The sequence below is a fragment of the Sciurus vulgaris genome (genome assembly GCF_902686455.1).
Source record: "Sciurus vulgaris genome assembly, chromosome: 14".
Taxonomy (NCBI): domain Eukaryota; kingdom Metazoa; phylum Chordata; class Mammalia; order Rodentia; family Sciuridae; genus Sciurus; species Sciurus vulgaris.
In genome coordinates, this window is record NC_136475.1 from 20,315,220 (window position 1) to 20,333,604 (window position 18,385).

The following is an 18,385-nucleotide window of genomic DNA, read 5'->3' on the forward strand; positions in this document are numbered from 1 at the left end:
GAGACACCCGTCTAAATGTGTTAGGAGTGAGCATGGTTTTCCCACATTGCATTTTGTACTTGTTCTGCCATGGAAATAAGACACCTGGATTTTTCCTGAAGTGGCAGAAATGGCGGTTGTGGCCAAGAACATTCTACTGTACATAGTAGAGAGAATTTCCTTGACCTCTAGGTCTCACAAATGCCTTGTTAGTTAAGTGACGGTGGTGATGACTCAGAAAAGAGCTTTCGCATTCTCTTAAAATCAGTCCACTGTCTCAGAATTAGAACCAACAGAAGACGCAACTAGGCAGAGTCAGCCAACCCATAAATGGTGCTTTAAAGTGAAATGTTGCCACGGGTAAGCCAATAGATTTCTATCGTATTCATTAGGCTCACTCTGAAAGTATAAAATAACTTTTTGACAAACAGACCCAGGACTATAGATCCTCAATGCAGAATAGGAGGAATCGGCAGCAACACCATCTGCAAAGTCACTTAGATGAGGTCTTATCTGCTTGTCCAGCAGCCTGAGCTGCTACTGCCACGTGCTAAGTGGCCTCCCAACCTGCACTGGAGCCCACAATCCCCACCCTATCCTGTAGCTAGAGGGGTCTTTTCCCAACACATCCAGGATCCTGTTATTCTGCCATTTCCCTCCTAATCTGATTAAATCCCTTTGAAGCCTCTCTGTTGCCCTGGGAACCAAATTCTTCCCTCTGCCTAGAAATGCAGCAGGATTTATCTCCCGCTCTCCATTCACACTCACTGGGCACCAGTCCCCATCTGGCCATATCTTCCAGCTCTGCTTCCCTGGCACAGTGAGCACATTCTTTCCCCTCTATCTGGACTATACTTTTTCACCCTCTTTCAACTGGTAGTGTAAGTTGTCCTCCAGGCACTGACTCCATTTCGATGCTCCTTCTTAGAGATGTTGCCCCAGACCTTCCAAGATCTGCTGGTAGAAACCTGAGCAACATCACTGATCCTGCATAGAGTGACCCATTTGTTCGTTTGAGCAAATTTCTCTCTTGGTAAACCCTCCCAGTAAACCAGGACAGTGTCTGCACATTGCAGGAAACATCTGTCGAAAACAGAAAAGGGAGTTTAGCCAAAAATACAACCGGAGCGTGTGATTGTTACCACAGATGCATGTGTTCTAGATCAGATTGGATCAAATCAATAGCCATTTATTGCAGAGAGGATGTCCCACATGATGGTTTAAAGTCATGATTTATGTTTGGGCTCAGATTCCTCCCCTCTAATTTTCTGGCTGCATACTCGTCAGCAAGCTGTACAACTGCTCAGTGTCTTGGTTGCCCCATCTGAAAATGGGGTAATAGTGCCTGAGTGCCCTGAGGTTTGAATCAGACGCAAGTCCTTCGTCCTGAGCTTACTCACGTGTGCTGCTGTTAGGAGTCTAAGGTGTGCCGTGCTGAGTGTCAAGGGCCCCCTGGATTTGGAATGGAATAGACTGGCATTGTCATTACAAAGCGTGGGAGCTCCTTCAGCGGGGGTCCATTCTGCAGCAGGGGCCACTTTTGGCTGGAAGAGGGTGATGACACATTCTGAAACTGCTGCGGAGTGCCGTCGAACATTCCAACATGCCAGCTCTTAGGAAGGCTGCCCTGTTTATCCAGGAGTCGCAGGACAGCTTTTCTGAAGAAACTGTCCCTGCCTTTGGCCTCATTCCGTGGGGAACAAATACCACATCCAGGTTATCCAGAAGAGCCTTTCTGAGGTCAGACTTGAGCCAAACACTCTTTGGTTTTGTTCCATTTGGAGAGCAGTTCGATGAGCTGCTTTGATTTTTGCTTCCCTAACTTTTGCCAATATGCAATTGCCATTCAGGCGCATACTGACTTGCAAAAAAGTCTATCTTCCTGTTCATCTATCTGTGGAGCCATTTCCCTTCTAACTATGTGGCAAATAAACTACATGCATCTGGCTCGTTCAATTCACATTATAATAAAAGAAAAATAACATTAGGAAGGAGCCCACTCTGGGGGCTGCGTTTTGTTACTGAGTTTGGTTTCTGTGCAAACTTCGATTCAAGCATTTCCAGTGTTTCTTCATAGTGAATAGAGTTCTGAAATCACCTAAATCAGCACGGACAGGGTCTGTACCCCAGGAGCAGAGCTCTGAAGTGAGCAGAGACATAGACCATAAAAAAAAAAAAACAAAAAAAAACAAAAAACCAAAACAGGTGGAGAAACAAAAGTGGGTTGATTTTGGGGGCAGTGTATTGAAGGTGACAACTGTGTTTGAACAGGGGGACTGTTTGGGATATGTTCTTACATTACTTTTCTTCTGGGTTGTTCCTTTGCTTTCATAACTCCTTCACTGTTAATACAGGGAGGGGGACTCTGATGGCATTTTAGAAGGATGTAGAAGCCTGTAAAACACCATTTGCAAAAACAACAAAGAAGCCCGTGAGCCACGAACACTGGCAGAGTAAATAGCAGAGACAGTTGCCAGTGCTGTTAAAAGATGGGCCATTAAAAGGAACATTGAAGGCAAGCCACCACAGGCACCCGAGGATAACCCTTCCCCCAGTGGAGGGAACAGGCGAGACCAAATGGAGGAGGCCAAGTTGGAGTTCCTATCAAGCCTCTCCCTGGGGACTGTTGGAGGGATCAGAGTTATTAATGAAATCAAAGAAGAAACCTTTGGAGTCGTAGATTCCAATGTAAATGATAGCTAGACAGACAGATGACCTCGGCTACAGAAGGTAGAGACAGAATATCCCAACTTACAACTTTATGGAACCCAGGTGGGAAGAAGAAACCCAACAACATTATTAACAGTGATCTAACAATGAGGAATTGATTCATCGAGATGTCACCACACTAGGAGGTCAGGGAGCCTGGGTGAGCACATGTCAGTGGTAGGGCTTTCTATGAGGTGACTGGTTAATAATCATAATCACAATGGGAGTGTGTTTAGTCTTAACAGTTTGGTTGATAAGTTAGTCTTATCAACCAAAAAACTATGGTTGATAAGAAGCATTTTACCAATGGGGAAATGGGCATTTCAGGGGTAAATTTCTTGCAGGGGTACTATGGTTTGGGTGTGTTCCCCAGAACTCATATATAAGTTAATGATATGTGGAGGTGGGTCCTTTGGGAAGTAATTAGGATTAGATGAAGTCATGAGGGTGGGGTGCCCGTGATGGCACTGGTGGCTTTATAAGATAGATGAACTAGCACACTTGCTCTGCCTTGGCATACAATGCCCTTCACCACGTTATGATGCAGCAAGGAGGCCCTCGCCAAAGGCTGAGCAAATACTAGTGCCATACTCTTAGTCTTCCCAGCCTCCAGAGCCACGAGACAAACTTCTGTTTTTCATAAATTACCCAGTCTCAGGTATTTTATTATGGCAACAGAAAACAGATTAAGATAGAGAGAACATGGTGGCAGGAGTGCCCAAACTGAGGCTGAAAGACCAGGATTGTCTGTTAAGGGAGAAGAATGGGGGGGGGGGGGCGATAATAGCTCCCGTTTGAGTCTCGCAATCTCAGAAGGGCACTTTGAAGCCACGTGGTCAACCTGCGTTGCCTCTGAAGGAAGAAACTACTTCAAATTTACTTTCCAGCAAGAGAGACCAAAATGGGTACTGGTGGTAACTCCTCTTGAGCCAGAGCTGTGCCGAGGCTGGGAGTTCAGGAAGACAGTTGAGGTTTCGGCAATAGGTTGTTATGGGTTGCAGTCAATTGGTTAGTGATAACCAAGAGATAAGCAACATCCATCATCAGAGTGTCTCTGTGTGAAAAGTGGTGGCCAAGGAGGACTTTACCTACAGGGTAAGTTCTGGCATGGAACGGATCTTTGCAAAATCCTAGGCCTTTGGGGAAAAAGGCTGGCAAAAGAAGATGCAGGTAGGTATTAGGGACCAGAAGAAAGAGCAGAGGTGAGGATAAGTGGCCTCTCAAGCAGCCTCCTGTCTGTCACTGGTTACCCAGAGCAACAGGGCATGTGACCAGAGCCTTGAACTCCCTGCCAGGCATTACTTGAGGTCCGTTGGACAGGAGAGGCCAAAACAGACAAGGGGGTGTTTGGAAATCTGAACAAAGCTGCTTTAAAGACTCTCTTTTCTTCCTAATGAGAAGAGACTCTGTAAGGACATGATTTTTACCTTCCGCCAGAGATTGAGAAGTGTTCCATGGTGTTGAAATGGACCCTGGAGCCAAGCAGAAGAGGAATTCTTACCATTGACCCTGGCATGTGTGTCTTACACAAGCTCCCTTTGGCCTGCACAGAAGTTTACACAATTCAAAAGCTTTCTGGAAAACATGCCCCAGGGCTGTGAGCCCCAGCTTGTTTGCTGTGTTGGCAGTCAGCACTGTAGGGTGCTGTGCTGGGGGGCACTGTGTCCATGGGGCACTTGGTCACCCCTCAAGCCTGGCACTCTGATCCTGGGCCAGTGGATGGAGCCGAGGCTGAGGGGCAGGAGCCCAGCCCCATAGTGAGGTGGAGGCCAGCAGTTAGGGCTCTGGCCTGGAGCACCAATGCCAGGCTGCAGAGGCAGGTTGGTGGCACCTCTCTGTCTTTTGGTCTTCTCCAGGCAGAACAATGATGCTGCACTCAGACATGTTCCCAGCATCACTGAGGGAGTCCCTGGGGAACTGGGTGCTCACAAAGGTAAATTTTCCAAATTGTGGGAGGTTCCTTTTTGCAGTGTAAAAAACTTTTAAAAAAATTTCCGTTTTTTTTTCTTCTTCTTTTTCTCTAGTGCTGACCTTGAACCCTGGGCCAAGTGCATGCAAGGCAATCACCGAGTTATACTCCCAGCCTCCAAATTACTGTCTTTGATGAAAATCTTTATAATATGTACAAAACACTCCTGCACCTTACTAAGCAGAAGATATGTAACATCATTTATCCGGTGATGATTCAGAAAACTGAGAAAACAGAAGTAGGTTTTAAAAAAATTTCTTTTTTCTAATTATAACTGTAATACATGTTCAGTGTAGAAAACTGTTATATACAAAATAATGAGAGAAAAAAAATCACTGAACTGAGACGTAAGATAGTTTTCTGCTGTCAGCCAACACCGTCACTTTCTGGCTGATGTCAGTGGGTACAAATGTTACAAATCTTAGTTTCTACCTGATGGTTCTCATCTGCCCTTCAAGGTTATATGCCTGTATTTTGTGACCCCTGCTTCTCTTTCTGGGTTAGATGGTGGTGTTGACTTTAAGAAGATAAGATAAATATTATCATGAGTGTACAAAACTTCATTCATACTCTTATTCAATGAAAAGATAAATTTGGGGCAGTTTATAAATAGTATCTTACAAATAATAGTATCAGCACAGGTCAATAAGAATCTGGAAGTTCAACCCACCTGGTCAGGAATGCGGGCTCCAGCCTGTCTTCCAGGGGCACACAGCCAGGGGGAATGGGAAGAAAATGCTAGAACTTCAACTTAGATTCATTCTTTATGTCAAGATATTTAAAATTTATGGTTTTTTTTCTTCCTGATTTTTTCAGGTTTTCTTTTATTGTGGCAAAACATGTACATGCGGCATACAATTTGCCATTTTAACCACGTTCAAGTGAACAATTCGTTGGCATTAACCAGTCATGTTGTGCAACCATCTCTACTATTTCCAAAAAATTGCATCACCCCAAAGGAACCTCTACACCCAGAAAGCAATGACTCCCTATCTCTCCTTCTTCCCAGTCCTAGCAACCTTCATCTACCATTCTTCTCTCTGATTTAAAATGTTACAGAGAATTCATAAAAGTAGGTTCACACAATATTTGTTCTTAAATGATTGGCTTATTTTAGTTGAGTTTTCAAGTTTCATTCATATTGTAGCTTGTCAGAATTTCCTTCTTTCTTAGGCTGAATAATATGACATTGTAAGAACATACCTCATTTTGTGCAGCCGTTCATCTCTTGATGGACACTCTGGGTTGTGTCTATCTTTGCAAATAATGCTGCTATAATCATCAACATAGAAATATCTGTTTGAGTCTTTGTTTTCAATTTTTTTGTATATCTATTCAGAGGTGGAATTTCTATTTTTTTATCTTAAAAATCTATTTTGTGACTTATAATGTATATAACTTGTTAGCAGAGTAGTTCAATTATAATTTATAAATTAGGGTACATGTTTTAGGGCTCAAAATACTTTCTGTGAAAGGTATGCTATAAAAAATGGAAATTGATAGGTTAAAGTTTTGTGCAGGGATTCTGGTGGACACATGGCTCCTTCCCAGCTTTCTAGTTTTCCTTAGAGATGGAGGATCACCTGTTCCAGCTTGCCTGGGACAGTCCCAACTGCTGTCCTTGTCCTTATATAATTGTTCCTAATGATCATGTTCTAGCCATAGACATGCTAGAACATAGACATGCTTACCCTCTCTTGGAGGCCCAAAGACGTTGCCAGAAAGGAAGGTGAGTCAACACATGTCCACACAAACCTGGAAAAGTAACTCAGAAAGATTTAGTACAAGGAGATAGAGCAGATGTCCCTTGACTTCTGGGTCACGTCCTAATAAATCCATCAAAGATTGAAAATATCCTAAGTAGAAATGGCATCAACTACTCCCAACCTACTGCACATCCTGTGAGGTGTCAATGTTTTTCTCTTGTAATTCTGAGGCTGACAGAGCTACAGTCGGTGCTGCTGCCAGGCATCACGGGAGGAGATCAGACTGCATATCACCAGCTTGGGAAGAGCTCCAGATTCAAAGTGCAGTTTCTACTGAATGCATATTTCTTTTCCACCATTGTAGAGACCAAAAATTGTGAGTCAAGCCATTGTAAGTTGGGGACCTTCTGTACCTCTTTTTCTGTGGGTGTTCTTTGCTTTCAGAGGAGCATATCTGAAGATATCCCCTGAGGTCTCCTTGGTCTCTCTTCCCTCTGAAGCAGGAGGACAGCAGATCAATCACTCAAGTCAGGAGCTTTCAGCTCTGTGGGATCAATGAGTTGCTCTTAGTGTATGATACATGCCATAGTCATGTGTTCAAGCAGGGAAGCACCCCAAACTATGCTCCTTACACCCTTATGGCTTAGCATCCCTGATGGAGAAGAATGTCAAGTGGACCTCTAGAAAGTCACTTCTCTCAGTCATGATTTTCCACAGTTGCTAATTCACAGTTGCCAAATACTTAAAAGATCATTAAAAGCAGTTGAGTGCCAAAACTTTAGATCCATATCTTTCAGTCCAATCAAATCACATATTTGTGTTCTACATCCATGTTTATCTGTATGCATGCTCTCCAGAGTTATGATATTTTCACTTAATATTGCTTTTGAACAGTTTCCCATGTGTCTGTATTTGTCAGCTTAAGTGGCTGCATGAAGTTTCATGTTGTTACCACACTGTGATTTCTTTCATTACTGCAGGGTATTAGATATCGGGAATTTTTAAAGTCATTATGCCTGCATGAAGAGTGAACTGGCCCATACTGGAGGCATTGCAGGCACTTGCGACCTTGCCAGAGCTCAGACATCCTGTCCCTTTGTGGGATCTTCAAGACAAGAGCTGTTGAAACTACGAGAGATTGGATCTTGAAGACAAAAGTAATATTCCTCCTTTGAAGACAGCATGAAACCAAGGAAGCCCATGGAGCCTGGAATCAAGAAGTAGGGATTCCATGCCTGGACATCCACTTTCTGGATGGGTGGCGTGGGGTTTTTTGTTTCCTTACCATGAGTGGTGATACGCCTTCCAGGGTATTGGAATGAAACCGTGCTGTGTAAGTGTCGGTATTGCTGTGGGAACATGGGAGCAGGACTCAGGATAAGACAGGGTCTTATGTTGAAAAGGCACTGGCTGCAGGATAGGGCAGGCAGCTGAGTCTGGCCCCACCACAGTGCATGATCACCGCCACATCCCTGCCTGTCCTTGCCTCTGTGTCTTCCAGAACTTCTACTCACAGATCCCTCCTCAAAGGGAGAATTGGGATCTGCTAATTAAAATACGTGTCCTGCTAAGGTAGTGAAGGGCTGGTGGTTTTTTAAAAATTTATTGTTGGAGCTGGGCATGGTGGCACACCCTGTAATCCCAGTGACTCCAGAGGCTGAGGCAGAAGGATCACAAGTTCCAAACCAGCTGGGCAACTCAGCAAGGCCCTCAGCAACTTAGCAAGACCCTGCCTCAAAATAAAAATTAAAAGGACTGGGGTATAGCTCAGGGGTAAAGTCCCCTGCCAAGTTCAACCCCTAGTGCCCCACCCCCAAATATTGTTGGATTTTGATTGACAAATCATGATGGATATTCAAGCATTATGGCTAATGGAATGTGTAGAGTCAGTGCTGAGCTACATGGTGGCCTGCACTTAGCACTGCTGGAGGAAGAACTGGCTGTCCAATGCTGCACCCAAAGGGTATAGCCCTCTCCACCTGCCTTTGCTCTCCCTCCCAGGAGGTGGCTGACCTCCCTCCTACACAGTGACTCACTTTTGGCTGGCATGCTGTCCTCCCCACCACATGCATACACACATGCATATGCAGAATCTTTGACACTGGACATAAGTGTTCAGAGAGACCTCACAGGTCATCTCTCCAACCTCACTCCAGTTTCCCAAATGGGCTCCTGGGATCCACATGTGGAAGGTGGTGAGGGTCAACAGAGAATAAAGCTGTGAATGTGATTATCATGACTTTAGCTATGATGGCTTATTTCTTTAGGCCTCGCCATTCTCCTTCTCCCTCTCTTAAAAATAAAAGGGGGTTTAAGGTAAGATTATTGTTATTTCTGTTAATAAACAGGAGAGCTGTATACTAAGTCCTTTGCCATCCCATTCTTGCTCCAGCCCAAGACTGCAGGTGCTGGGGACCCCTAACATCCACCGCCGCCAGCCTGTTCTACTTCCCTAAGTTCCAGTCTGCCCCTGTGGGTCCACTTTAATAGGCTCCAGAAGCAGAGCACTGGGCAGGGCAGCCCAGGTGGGGGCTGACCCTCCTCCTGCTGCCCCTGGGGTACCTGGCTTTCTGCCGTCTCTCCTTTCCTCCTAGAGTAGCTGCAGGACAGGGTCCCATTGCAGCCACATCCCCTGACATCTCTGTCCTTGTCTCCAGGGGTGCCAGCCCCTCTAATCACATAGCTGAAGGGCTGTGTTGTCTCAGGCCCCTGCCTGGCCCCCCAGAGCAGAGCGGAGACATCCTTAGCCCTGACCTCCAGCCTCTTCCCTTCCCTCAGGTTTGTCTGTTCATTTAAAGAGACACTAACAATCAATCTCTTGACTGGGCAAGGATCCTAGCTGCTATTCCTGTGCTGACCGATTCCCTCCTTCATCCAGCAACCATTTATTGAGTGCCCATTCATGTGGGCGGGGGTGAATCTTGGCTTTACTGCCCCCTTGACATCATTCTTCAGAAAGAATGATTCTGCCTCTAAAATTTGTTTGCACCTTGGCATATCCTGCCCATGCAAATAAAGCTTCAAATCAACCTGGATTCAAAGACTAATGCAGTAGATCCTCACCTACATTTCTAGCCTTAACGTCAAGCCCCATCTCCATAGCCAGAGGCATGGAGCTGTCTCCTGAGCGAGTCATGATTTGGGTGCTTTGACCTCCATGTTTGTTTTTTCCCTAAAAGGGCTAGAGTGGATCCAGAATGTTCCCAAAAGGCATATGTTTTAAAGGCTAGTCCTCAGCTCAGAGTACTATTGAGAGGTAGCAGAACCTTTAGGAGGTGCGACCAAGTGGAAGAAAGTAAGGTCCTTGGGGGTTTGCCCTTGAAGGGGATATTTGGACCCTGACCCCTTCCTTTCTCTTCTGCTTTCAGGTTTTTATGAAGTGAGCAACTATGTTCCACATGTGCTTTCCACCACAATGTTCTGCCTCATCACAGGCCCGAAGCCACAGGGTCGAATGACCATAGACCAAAATCTCCAAAACTGTGAAAAAGATAAACTTTTTCTATTTTTAAGTTTGTTTATCTCATGTATCTTATTACAGTAGGAGAAAGCTGACTAACATAAGGACTTAAACTTTCTTCTAATCAAATTATGGTATACTACTTAGAATTCCTTAAATTTCTTTTTTAAGTAAAGGTCACATAAAGTTGATTTTAAAATGTTATTGGTAGAGTTATTTTTAAATTAAGAGGTGTCTCAAAACCTGTCAAATGTGATAACATATATAATGGCACATAGCACAGAATATGTCATAAGTATTAGATGACTGATTGAATGAATGAATGAAATGGCTCTGTTTTCTAATGGAGAGAAGCTTCCTGAGAAGAAGCAGGCACTTATTCCTTTCAGGGTCAGACAGGCAGGCCATGGCATTTTCTGTGAGCATGTAGGAGGGGCGGTCCCCACTGCCTTCAAATTCATGGGCCATTTTTGTTTATACAGCCAATTTCTTATGTTGGTTCTGCCTCTTCACAGTTTTTAAAACCTTCCCAAGTTTTAAATTTCTCCTTTGTAAAATAATTTAATAATCAGTATATAGACTAATTACTAGTAAGTACACTAAAATGTGTATTAATACAATATCAGTAACATCTGTATCTTTTGTCTCACTGCGTCACTGTGAGCCTCAGAGAACTAACAACTAACATATGGGAAAGTTCTTTGTGAAGATGTTCAAACCTAAATAATTATCGTGATGGCCCAATTACCAAAATGGTGGGACCCTGACTTAATCTATTCCTGCTGCTATAACAAAATACTTCAGACTGAGTGATTTATCAACAGCAGACATTCATTTCTCACAGTTCTGGAGGCTGGAAATCCCAGACCAAGGTGTCAGGATTCAACACCTGAGGAGGTCCTGTCCCTCGCACATGGCAGCTCCTTGCTCTGTTCTCACATGGCAGGCGGGAGGAACACTGCCTTCACATGACAAAGAAAAGGCAGAAGGGGGACGGGGAACAGGCTCCCTCAGGCCCTTTGAAAGGGCACTTGTCCCACTCCTGAGCACACAGCCCTCAGGACCTAATCACTTGCTGAAGACCCACTGCTGTAGTACTGGGGACTAAGTGTTCACACAGGAATTTGGTGGGACACACTTTCAGCCCATAGAATCCCTGGTGCGTCCTTCCTCTGCACTTGGCTGAACTCTGACTACACAGGTTTCCCTCACTGATTCTGGTACAGTCTGACACTCAGTTGGATTGGAGGGGGTGCGCAGCCCCCAGGCTGCTGCCAAGGTCTCCTGATGTTCCACAGTGGACTCCCAACCAGCTCAGTCTAGTGGTACCAGGTGGTTGAAAGAGTGCTCAATGCTGTTGACCTGGTGCCAGGGCTGCGGGCCCTGGGGGATCCAGGGGGCTGTGCAGCTCTGCCCGGGGCACACTAGTGGGACAAAGCAGACCTTCCTGGTCCCCACTTAACATGGCCCTCCTCTCTCTACCTGTTTCCTTCAGCAGTCGAGCTTTTATTTTGGCTAAATTTCTTTTAACATGAAAGCTGTGCCCACCCCTGTCTCCCTCCCTTGTCCCCCCCACATCCGTTCACTCTCTTTGACCTTCTGCCAAACACTCTTATTTCTTAACGCTCAAACGCCCTTCGTCTCATTTCCTCACCAGTTACAGGCACTGTAAGATCTTGGTGTTCAAACCCCTAAGGTTACGTAAACAATACTTTGAATTTATCTTCTTTCTCTGTCTTCAGAGCTTTGTTTTCAGGTTCATTAGGAACTTCCTCTGGGTGTAATTACCACCGATCTGTTTTGAGTGCTTCCCCCTATTTGGCTAAAAACGCCATAGATCTTTGGCGATTTCTTTCACTTTTGAAGTTATTACCTGTCTGCTGCACATCAATCTTGTTGATTCTATTTCGAGGCGTTTTCCGGAGTGAGCTCTTGTTCTGACCACCCCCCTTCCTTTTGCAGGAAGGTGAAACAGGACAGAAGAAAGAGTTAGAAGGCAGGGACCTCACCTTAGTCCCTTTGTGTGCCCTGTCTGCAAACAGAAGCCGTGTTGTGTCTGCAGTCTTATAGAATTGTGACTTGAGTTGAAATCAATTGCGTGGACATGAGGCTTCCGCAGATGCCTGACTTTCACACCATAAAAGTGCATTTGTTTCGTTCTCCATTCCACTCTATTAACGAGGCTACCCTCCCCCACGAAGTGTCTCCTCCAGCTGAACCAGGGAGCTGGGCAAATGGAACCTGTCTTCTGGGCTGTCACACTTGGGCCACCTCTCACCTCTGGCTCAGGCAGGTGGCTTAAGTGAAATTCCCATTGCAACTCATCCAGCATTTGATTAAAGCTAACATTGATTGGAACGCACAGGTCAGAATGGAAAATTAATTTCCCTCGGGTCGCAGGTGCTACTGTTAATGAGCAATCACCTAATTCCTCCACAGAGTTTGCTGCTTCCGTGGACTTGAAGGGGAACTCCACACAGGCCATTTGGAGCTGACAATGGCTCCATAGGTGACCAGGAGCTCGTTTTCCTTGGATCCGGAAAGAGTGGCCTCATATTTGACCCACAGCATGGAAAGATGAATGTAAATCCCTCTGAGCTCTTGGAAGCGGAGCCTTGTGACATTGGTCATGGGAAATATATTTCTTTTAGATTGGCCATCAGGCCTCAGTGTGACCGTTCCTGGAATGAATGGTGACCTCCATATTTAGTCATTCATCAACCAGACACTTCCTCCAGGGGTGACGGTTTCCCTAGGATGAAAGAATGCTGATGCTTCAGGCTGAGGGTGAGACCTGTCCATTTTAATTTTGAACTTAGCCTAGCTCATTTATGTGAACTGAGACTTGGAGTATTCCAATTTCTAAGAATCTCCTGCCAAACAGAAGCATTGGGATGAGTTGGGCACTGACCAGCTGCCTCTCATGTTGGTGTGCCCGTGAAGGGAAATGCAGGTGGGGGACCCCAGCACTGTGCCCAGAGTGGAAGGAGGCTGGAGTCCAGTGAGCAGGGGCCCAGGGAAGCAAGGAACCTGGACTCTTGGTGGGCCAAGTTGAAGAGTGATGAAAAGAAAGCCAGAGAAGAAGGGAGGTAAAGCAGCCATCCAGGAGACAGGGGAAGGTACCTGGCACCATGGATGGTTCTGGAGTTCAGCAAGCAAATTCAGCTCCTTTCTTCCCTGGATCAGTGACTTTGCTGAGCCAGTGTGACTGAACCACCCAATGTACGGTCAAGATTCATTGTGAAGGGCGGCTAGGATGAACTGCTGTGGCTGGTTACCTGAGCTCATTCCTGGCCTGACTTGGGCCGCTGAAGAGGTGTCCTCAAGAACAGCTGGGATGGAACTGGAGAATATCATGCTAAGTGAAATCAGCCAATCCCAAAAAACCAAAAGCCAAATATTTTCCCTGATAAGTGGATGATGATATATAATGGCGGTGAGAGGTTGAGGGGGTGAGAGAAGAATGGAGGAACTTTAGATTATGTAGAAGGAAATAAGAGGGAGTGGGGTATGAAAAATGGTGGAATGAGACATCACAACCCTGAGTACATGTATGATTACGTGAATGGTATGAATCTACATCGTGCACAACCATAGAGATGAAATGATGTACCCCATTTATGTACAGGAATCAAAACACAATCTGTAAAAGTAAAAAAATAAATAAATAATTTAAAAAAACAGCTGGGGCTTCGGTTAAACCTTTGCTTTTTACAGAATCCACTGTTAATAGTCAATAAACAGTAACGGTAACTGACCTTCCAAAAGCCCAAGAGGGAAACACATGAAAGGGGCATAGATAGAATTACAGAAAAGTGTGTGTGTGGGGGGGGGCACCTAAAATAAAGAAGAGACTGGGGCAAGGACATGGATCAGGGAGGTCTGGACCTTGGTGGGGGCCGTCAACCAACCGCCAGTAGTAGAGAGCTGGCCTGGGTTTGTGAGGAGCTGCTGGCTGAGTAGTTTCCCTAAAGCAGTTTCTCTAGCAGGGTCATTTTGGTTTGGTACATGTATGCTATTTGTAGGAAACAGTGTGGTTATGAAAAGCACCAAGCCAGGACTCCTCAACCTTTTCAAGTATGGTGGCCATCTTCATTCTGGTCTTCCGTTCTTTTAAAGAGTGAAATGCAACCAACATTTCACCAACATGGAGAGCCCTGTTCCTCCCAGACCCTCCCTCTTACAACTAAAAATCCCTGGGCAGAACACAACAGACAAGCATAGAGAGAGCACATGAGAGACAGAAAGAGGAAAATAGCCTGGGGACCTCAGGACCTGGGGATAACGTGTGGTGAGTTCCCTGAGTTCATTGTTCCCCTTACCCTGATGGGTCTGCAGAAGCCTTCAAACAGCAGCCAGCGACAGGCCTGGACAGGGAAGCTATAAGAAAAGCTTATTCCCCTGGTCAAAGGGTGTGGAGAGGGTGGCCTGATGACAGAAGGAAGTCTTTTTGACAAACCCCAGCAAAACAACAGTGAGCTGAATAGGAGCTTCCAACCCACTTGCTCCACCCTGCAGCAGCTGATTGAGGTGCTCCAACTCCCGGGCCCAGAGATGTGGGCGCCCGAGCTGACAGCTACTCTTCCAAGTCCCTGGCAGAGCAAACTCAAGTGGGATTGTTATGGTTTGGATCTAAAAATATCTCCCAAATGTGTTATGTGTTAGGCAATGCAGTAACGATCAGAGGTGAACAGATTGGATTGAGTGGATTTATTTGAATGGACCACTGGGTGGTAACTGTAGGTAGGTGGGGCAGAGCTGGAGGAAGTAGGTCACTGGGGCCACGGCCTTGGACCCAGCCCCTTTCCCTGACCCCGTCCCTCTGCTCCTGGCTGCCATGAGCTGACGGCTTGCCTCAATCATGCCCTTCCACAATGATGTTCCATTTCATATCAGGCCCAGGACAATGAAGTCTGTCAACCGTGAACTGAACCTCTGAAACCATGAACCCCCAATGAACTTTTCCTTTTTTTTCTTTTATTATTATTATTATTTTTTTTAACTCTTTCTTAAGTCTCTCTTGTTACTTATATTGGTCACAGCAACAAAAAACTGACTAACACAGTAATCAACACAAATAAATCACATTTAACTTCTTAGCATCTTAAATACACATCTGAAAACTAAAACCAAAGAAAAATATTGATAAAAAGTCAAAGGTTAATGATACATTTGTGAGAAATAGAAAGTCTGACCATCCATTTTCAAAATACAGTATTTGGCCTTAAATGTAAAATTACTGGTGATGTAAGGAAAATAAAGCAAAATAATTATCAGCAGTTAACTCACACAATAACACAAAAGCCTGCAAAAACTGGCAGATTCGAGTCCATACACCCAAACAGCCCCTTTACAAACAGGAGGTGGGGGAAGGAGTTGGACTGACCAACAGAGAGTAAGGAATATGTGCCAAAATGCATTCACCCCAAGAAGACCTCCCCACCATGAGAGAACAAAGGGAGGTGGGGACAAATAAAATGCATTTCTTTAAATAACCCAGTAGGAGACAGTAAAACATAGTTCACAACTGGGAAGAATGTGCACCCCATAATAGTCAGCCAATGAGGAACTGGGGGAGGGACCTTGTGCAGTAGGGTCTAAAATAGATTGTGACCACTCTGGGTGCTCACCCCAACAACCGATCTTGCAAGACCATCAATACAAGTCTTGATTTCGCTGTAACTTGTGTCTCCCAGTCCATTCTTTGGATTTGGGAAGGTGAGCATATTTCTCACACGTTACACATGGGGAACACCCATCTGGATGGCAGTGAGTTTCTCATCATGGAGGATTGAAATAAAGAGTATAATCTCTTTCAAGTACTGCAAGAAAGAACTTTGAACCAGAAATCCAGGATCCAGTGAAAATGTCCTGCAGTAATGGAGAAGAAATCAGACAAATTCTCAGATGAAGGAAAACTTAAAGAACGTGCCAACAACAGAATAGGCCAAATTCTAAAAACCACAAATTACTAAACCCAAGTGGAGTCATAAAAGCAATCTGAAAAAGTCTATAACAATCAAAGACTTTGAAATTGTAAGTAAAAGCCTCTTGAAATGAAATCTTCAGATGAAACTAATCTAAAAATTAATTCTCATTTAAAACAATCTTATACCAGAATATGGAAGAAATAGAAGAATATTTCCAAGCTGGTTTTATGAAGCCAATATTACTGATGCCCAAACCAGAAAAAGGCAGTACAAAAAAAGAAAGAAAAAAATAAGGGAAAATAAAGAAAAGTTTAGATTACTATTTCTATAAACTTAAACACAAAATTCTCAATGAAAGTTTAGCAAATAAAATCCAGCAATGTATAAAAAGAATTACACACCATGACAAAGTGGGATTTATTCTAAGTATGCAAGGCTGGTTCGATATTCTAAAATGTAATTTTCCATGACAACTTGCTAAAAAATGAAAATGATCATATTATTTGATCTAGAAAAATTATGTAGCACAATCCCATATCTGTTCACAGGAAAAACTAAAAGCAGAGAGAAACTTCCTTAACTCAACAAAGAGCATTGAATTAAAAAAAGAATCCTACATATACTATCATTCTTAATGGAGAAAGAATGAGTTATTTCCCCCTATGGTTGGAAAGAAGGATGTCTGTTCTCACCATTCTTATTCAACATAGTACAGGGAGTTCTGGCTTCTAAGATAAGGCAAGAAAAAGAAATGGAAGATATAAATGTTGGAAAGAAAGAAAGAAAACTGATCTTTTTGCCAATGATATGATTATCTCCATAGAATATTGCAAGGAGGTTCCAGAAAACTTGTAAATAAGCGAGGTGAACAAGGTAGAAAAAAAAGAACAATACACAAAATAAGTGACATTTCTATATTAACAATTAATATTTCAAAACCAAAATGCATAACACAATATCATTTACAATAGTTCCAAAAAGATGAGATGCTCGTGTACAAATCTAACAAAACATGTACAATGTTGCATGCTGTAATTATGAAATACTGATGAAAGAAATCCACAATGCTCTAACTAAATGTAGAGCTATACCATGTTCATGGATTGGATGATGCAACACTGAGAGGATGTAAATTCTCCCAAGTTGATTAACAAGTTAAATATAGTTCCTATGCAAACACTGGAGAGTTATTTTATAGACATAGATGAACTTAACCCAAAATTTATATGGAAAGATTTAGGTCTTATAGTAACTAAAACAATCTTGAGAAAGAAGAATAAAGTGAGAGGAGTTGGCCTCTTTTATGATATAGCTACAGTAATCAAGGGTGTGTGGTAGGAACAGAGGGACAGACTTAACCTGCAGCAGAGCAGGAAACCCAGAATCAGACCCATCAAACGTGTTCAACTGATTTTTATCATGGATATAAAAGAAACTCAAAACAGGAAGGAAGATTTTTTCCAATGAATTGTTCTGGAGAAATTGGACATCCATAGGCAAAGATGAATCTTGAACCTAAGCCTCAAACCTTATGCAAAACTAAAATGGATCACCAACTTCAATGTAAAGGAAGGGTTTATGAATTGAACCTCATCAAAATTAAGAACTTGTCCCCTGTGAAAGACCTTGTAAGGAGAACCTAATGCAATCAACAGACTGAGAAAATACTTATAAACCACTGTTATGGTTTAGATGTGGTATCCCCCAAAAGCTCACATGTGAGACAATGAAAGAAGGTTTGGAGGAGAAATGGTTGGGTTCTGAGAATCTTAACCCAATCAGTGTATTAATCCCCTGATTGAGATGAACTGAGTGGTAGGGTGTGGCTGGAGTTGGGAATTGGGGTGTGGCTTTGGGTATATAATTGTATCTGGACAATGGACTCTCTGTCTGCTTTCTAATCATCATGTGGGCTGCTTCCCTCCCTACACTCTCCTGCCATGATTTTCAGCCTCACCTCGAGCTCTGAGGAATGGAACCAGCCTTCTATGGACTGAGACCTCTGAAACCATGAGCCCTCAAATAAACTTTTCCTCCCTTAAAATTGTTCTTGTTGGGTTCTTTTAGTCCCAGCAGTGAAAAAGCTGACTAAAACAACGACATGTCTGACAACAGACTGGCATGTACACTAAAGAACCTTTAAAACTCAAGGGTCAAGCCAGGTGCAGTGGCACACACCTATAATCTCAGTGACTTGGGAGGCTGAGGCAGGAGGATCTCAAGTTCAAAACCAGCCTCAGAAATTTAGTGAGGCCCTAAACAACTTAGTGAGATCCTGTCTCAAAATAAAAAAATAAAGGGACAGGGGATGTGGCTCAGTGGTTAAGTGCCCCTGGGTTCAACCCCCAGTACCAAAATAAAACAAAACAAAACTCAAGAGTTCATAAACAAGCAATCCAATCAATAATAAAGGGCTGGGGAGATAGCTCAGTTGGTAGAGTGTTTGCCTCGCAAGCACAAGGCCCTGGGTTCAATCCCCAGTACCACAAAAAAAAAAAAAAAAAAAAAAAAAAAAAATTAATAATAAAAACAAGGAGATGTTTTACTGACTAAGACACACAGATGGCAGACACATACATGAAAAGATATTTAATATCATTGGTCATTATGGAAATGCATATTAAATAGGGAT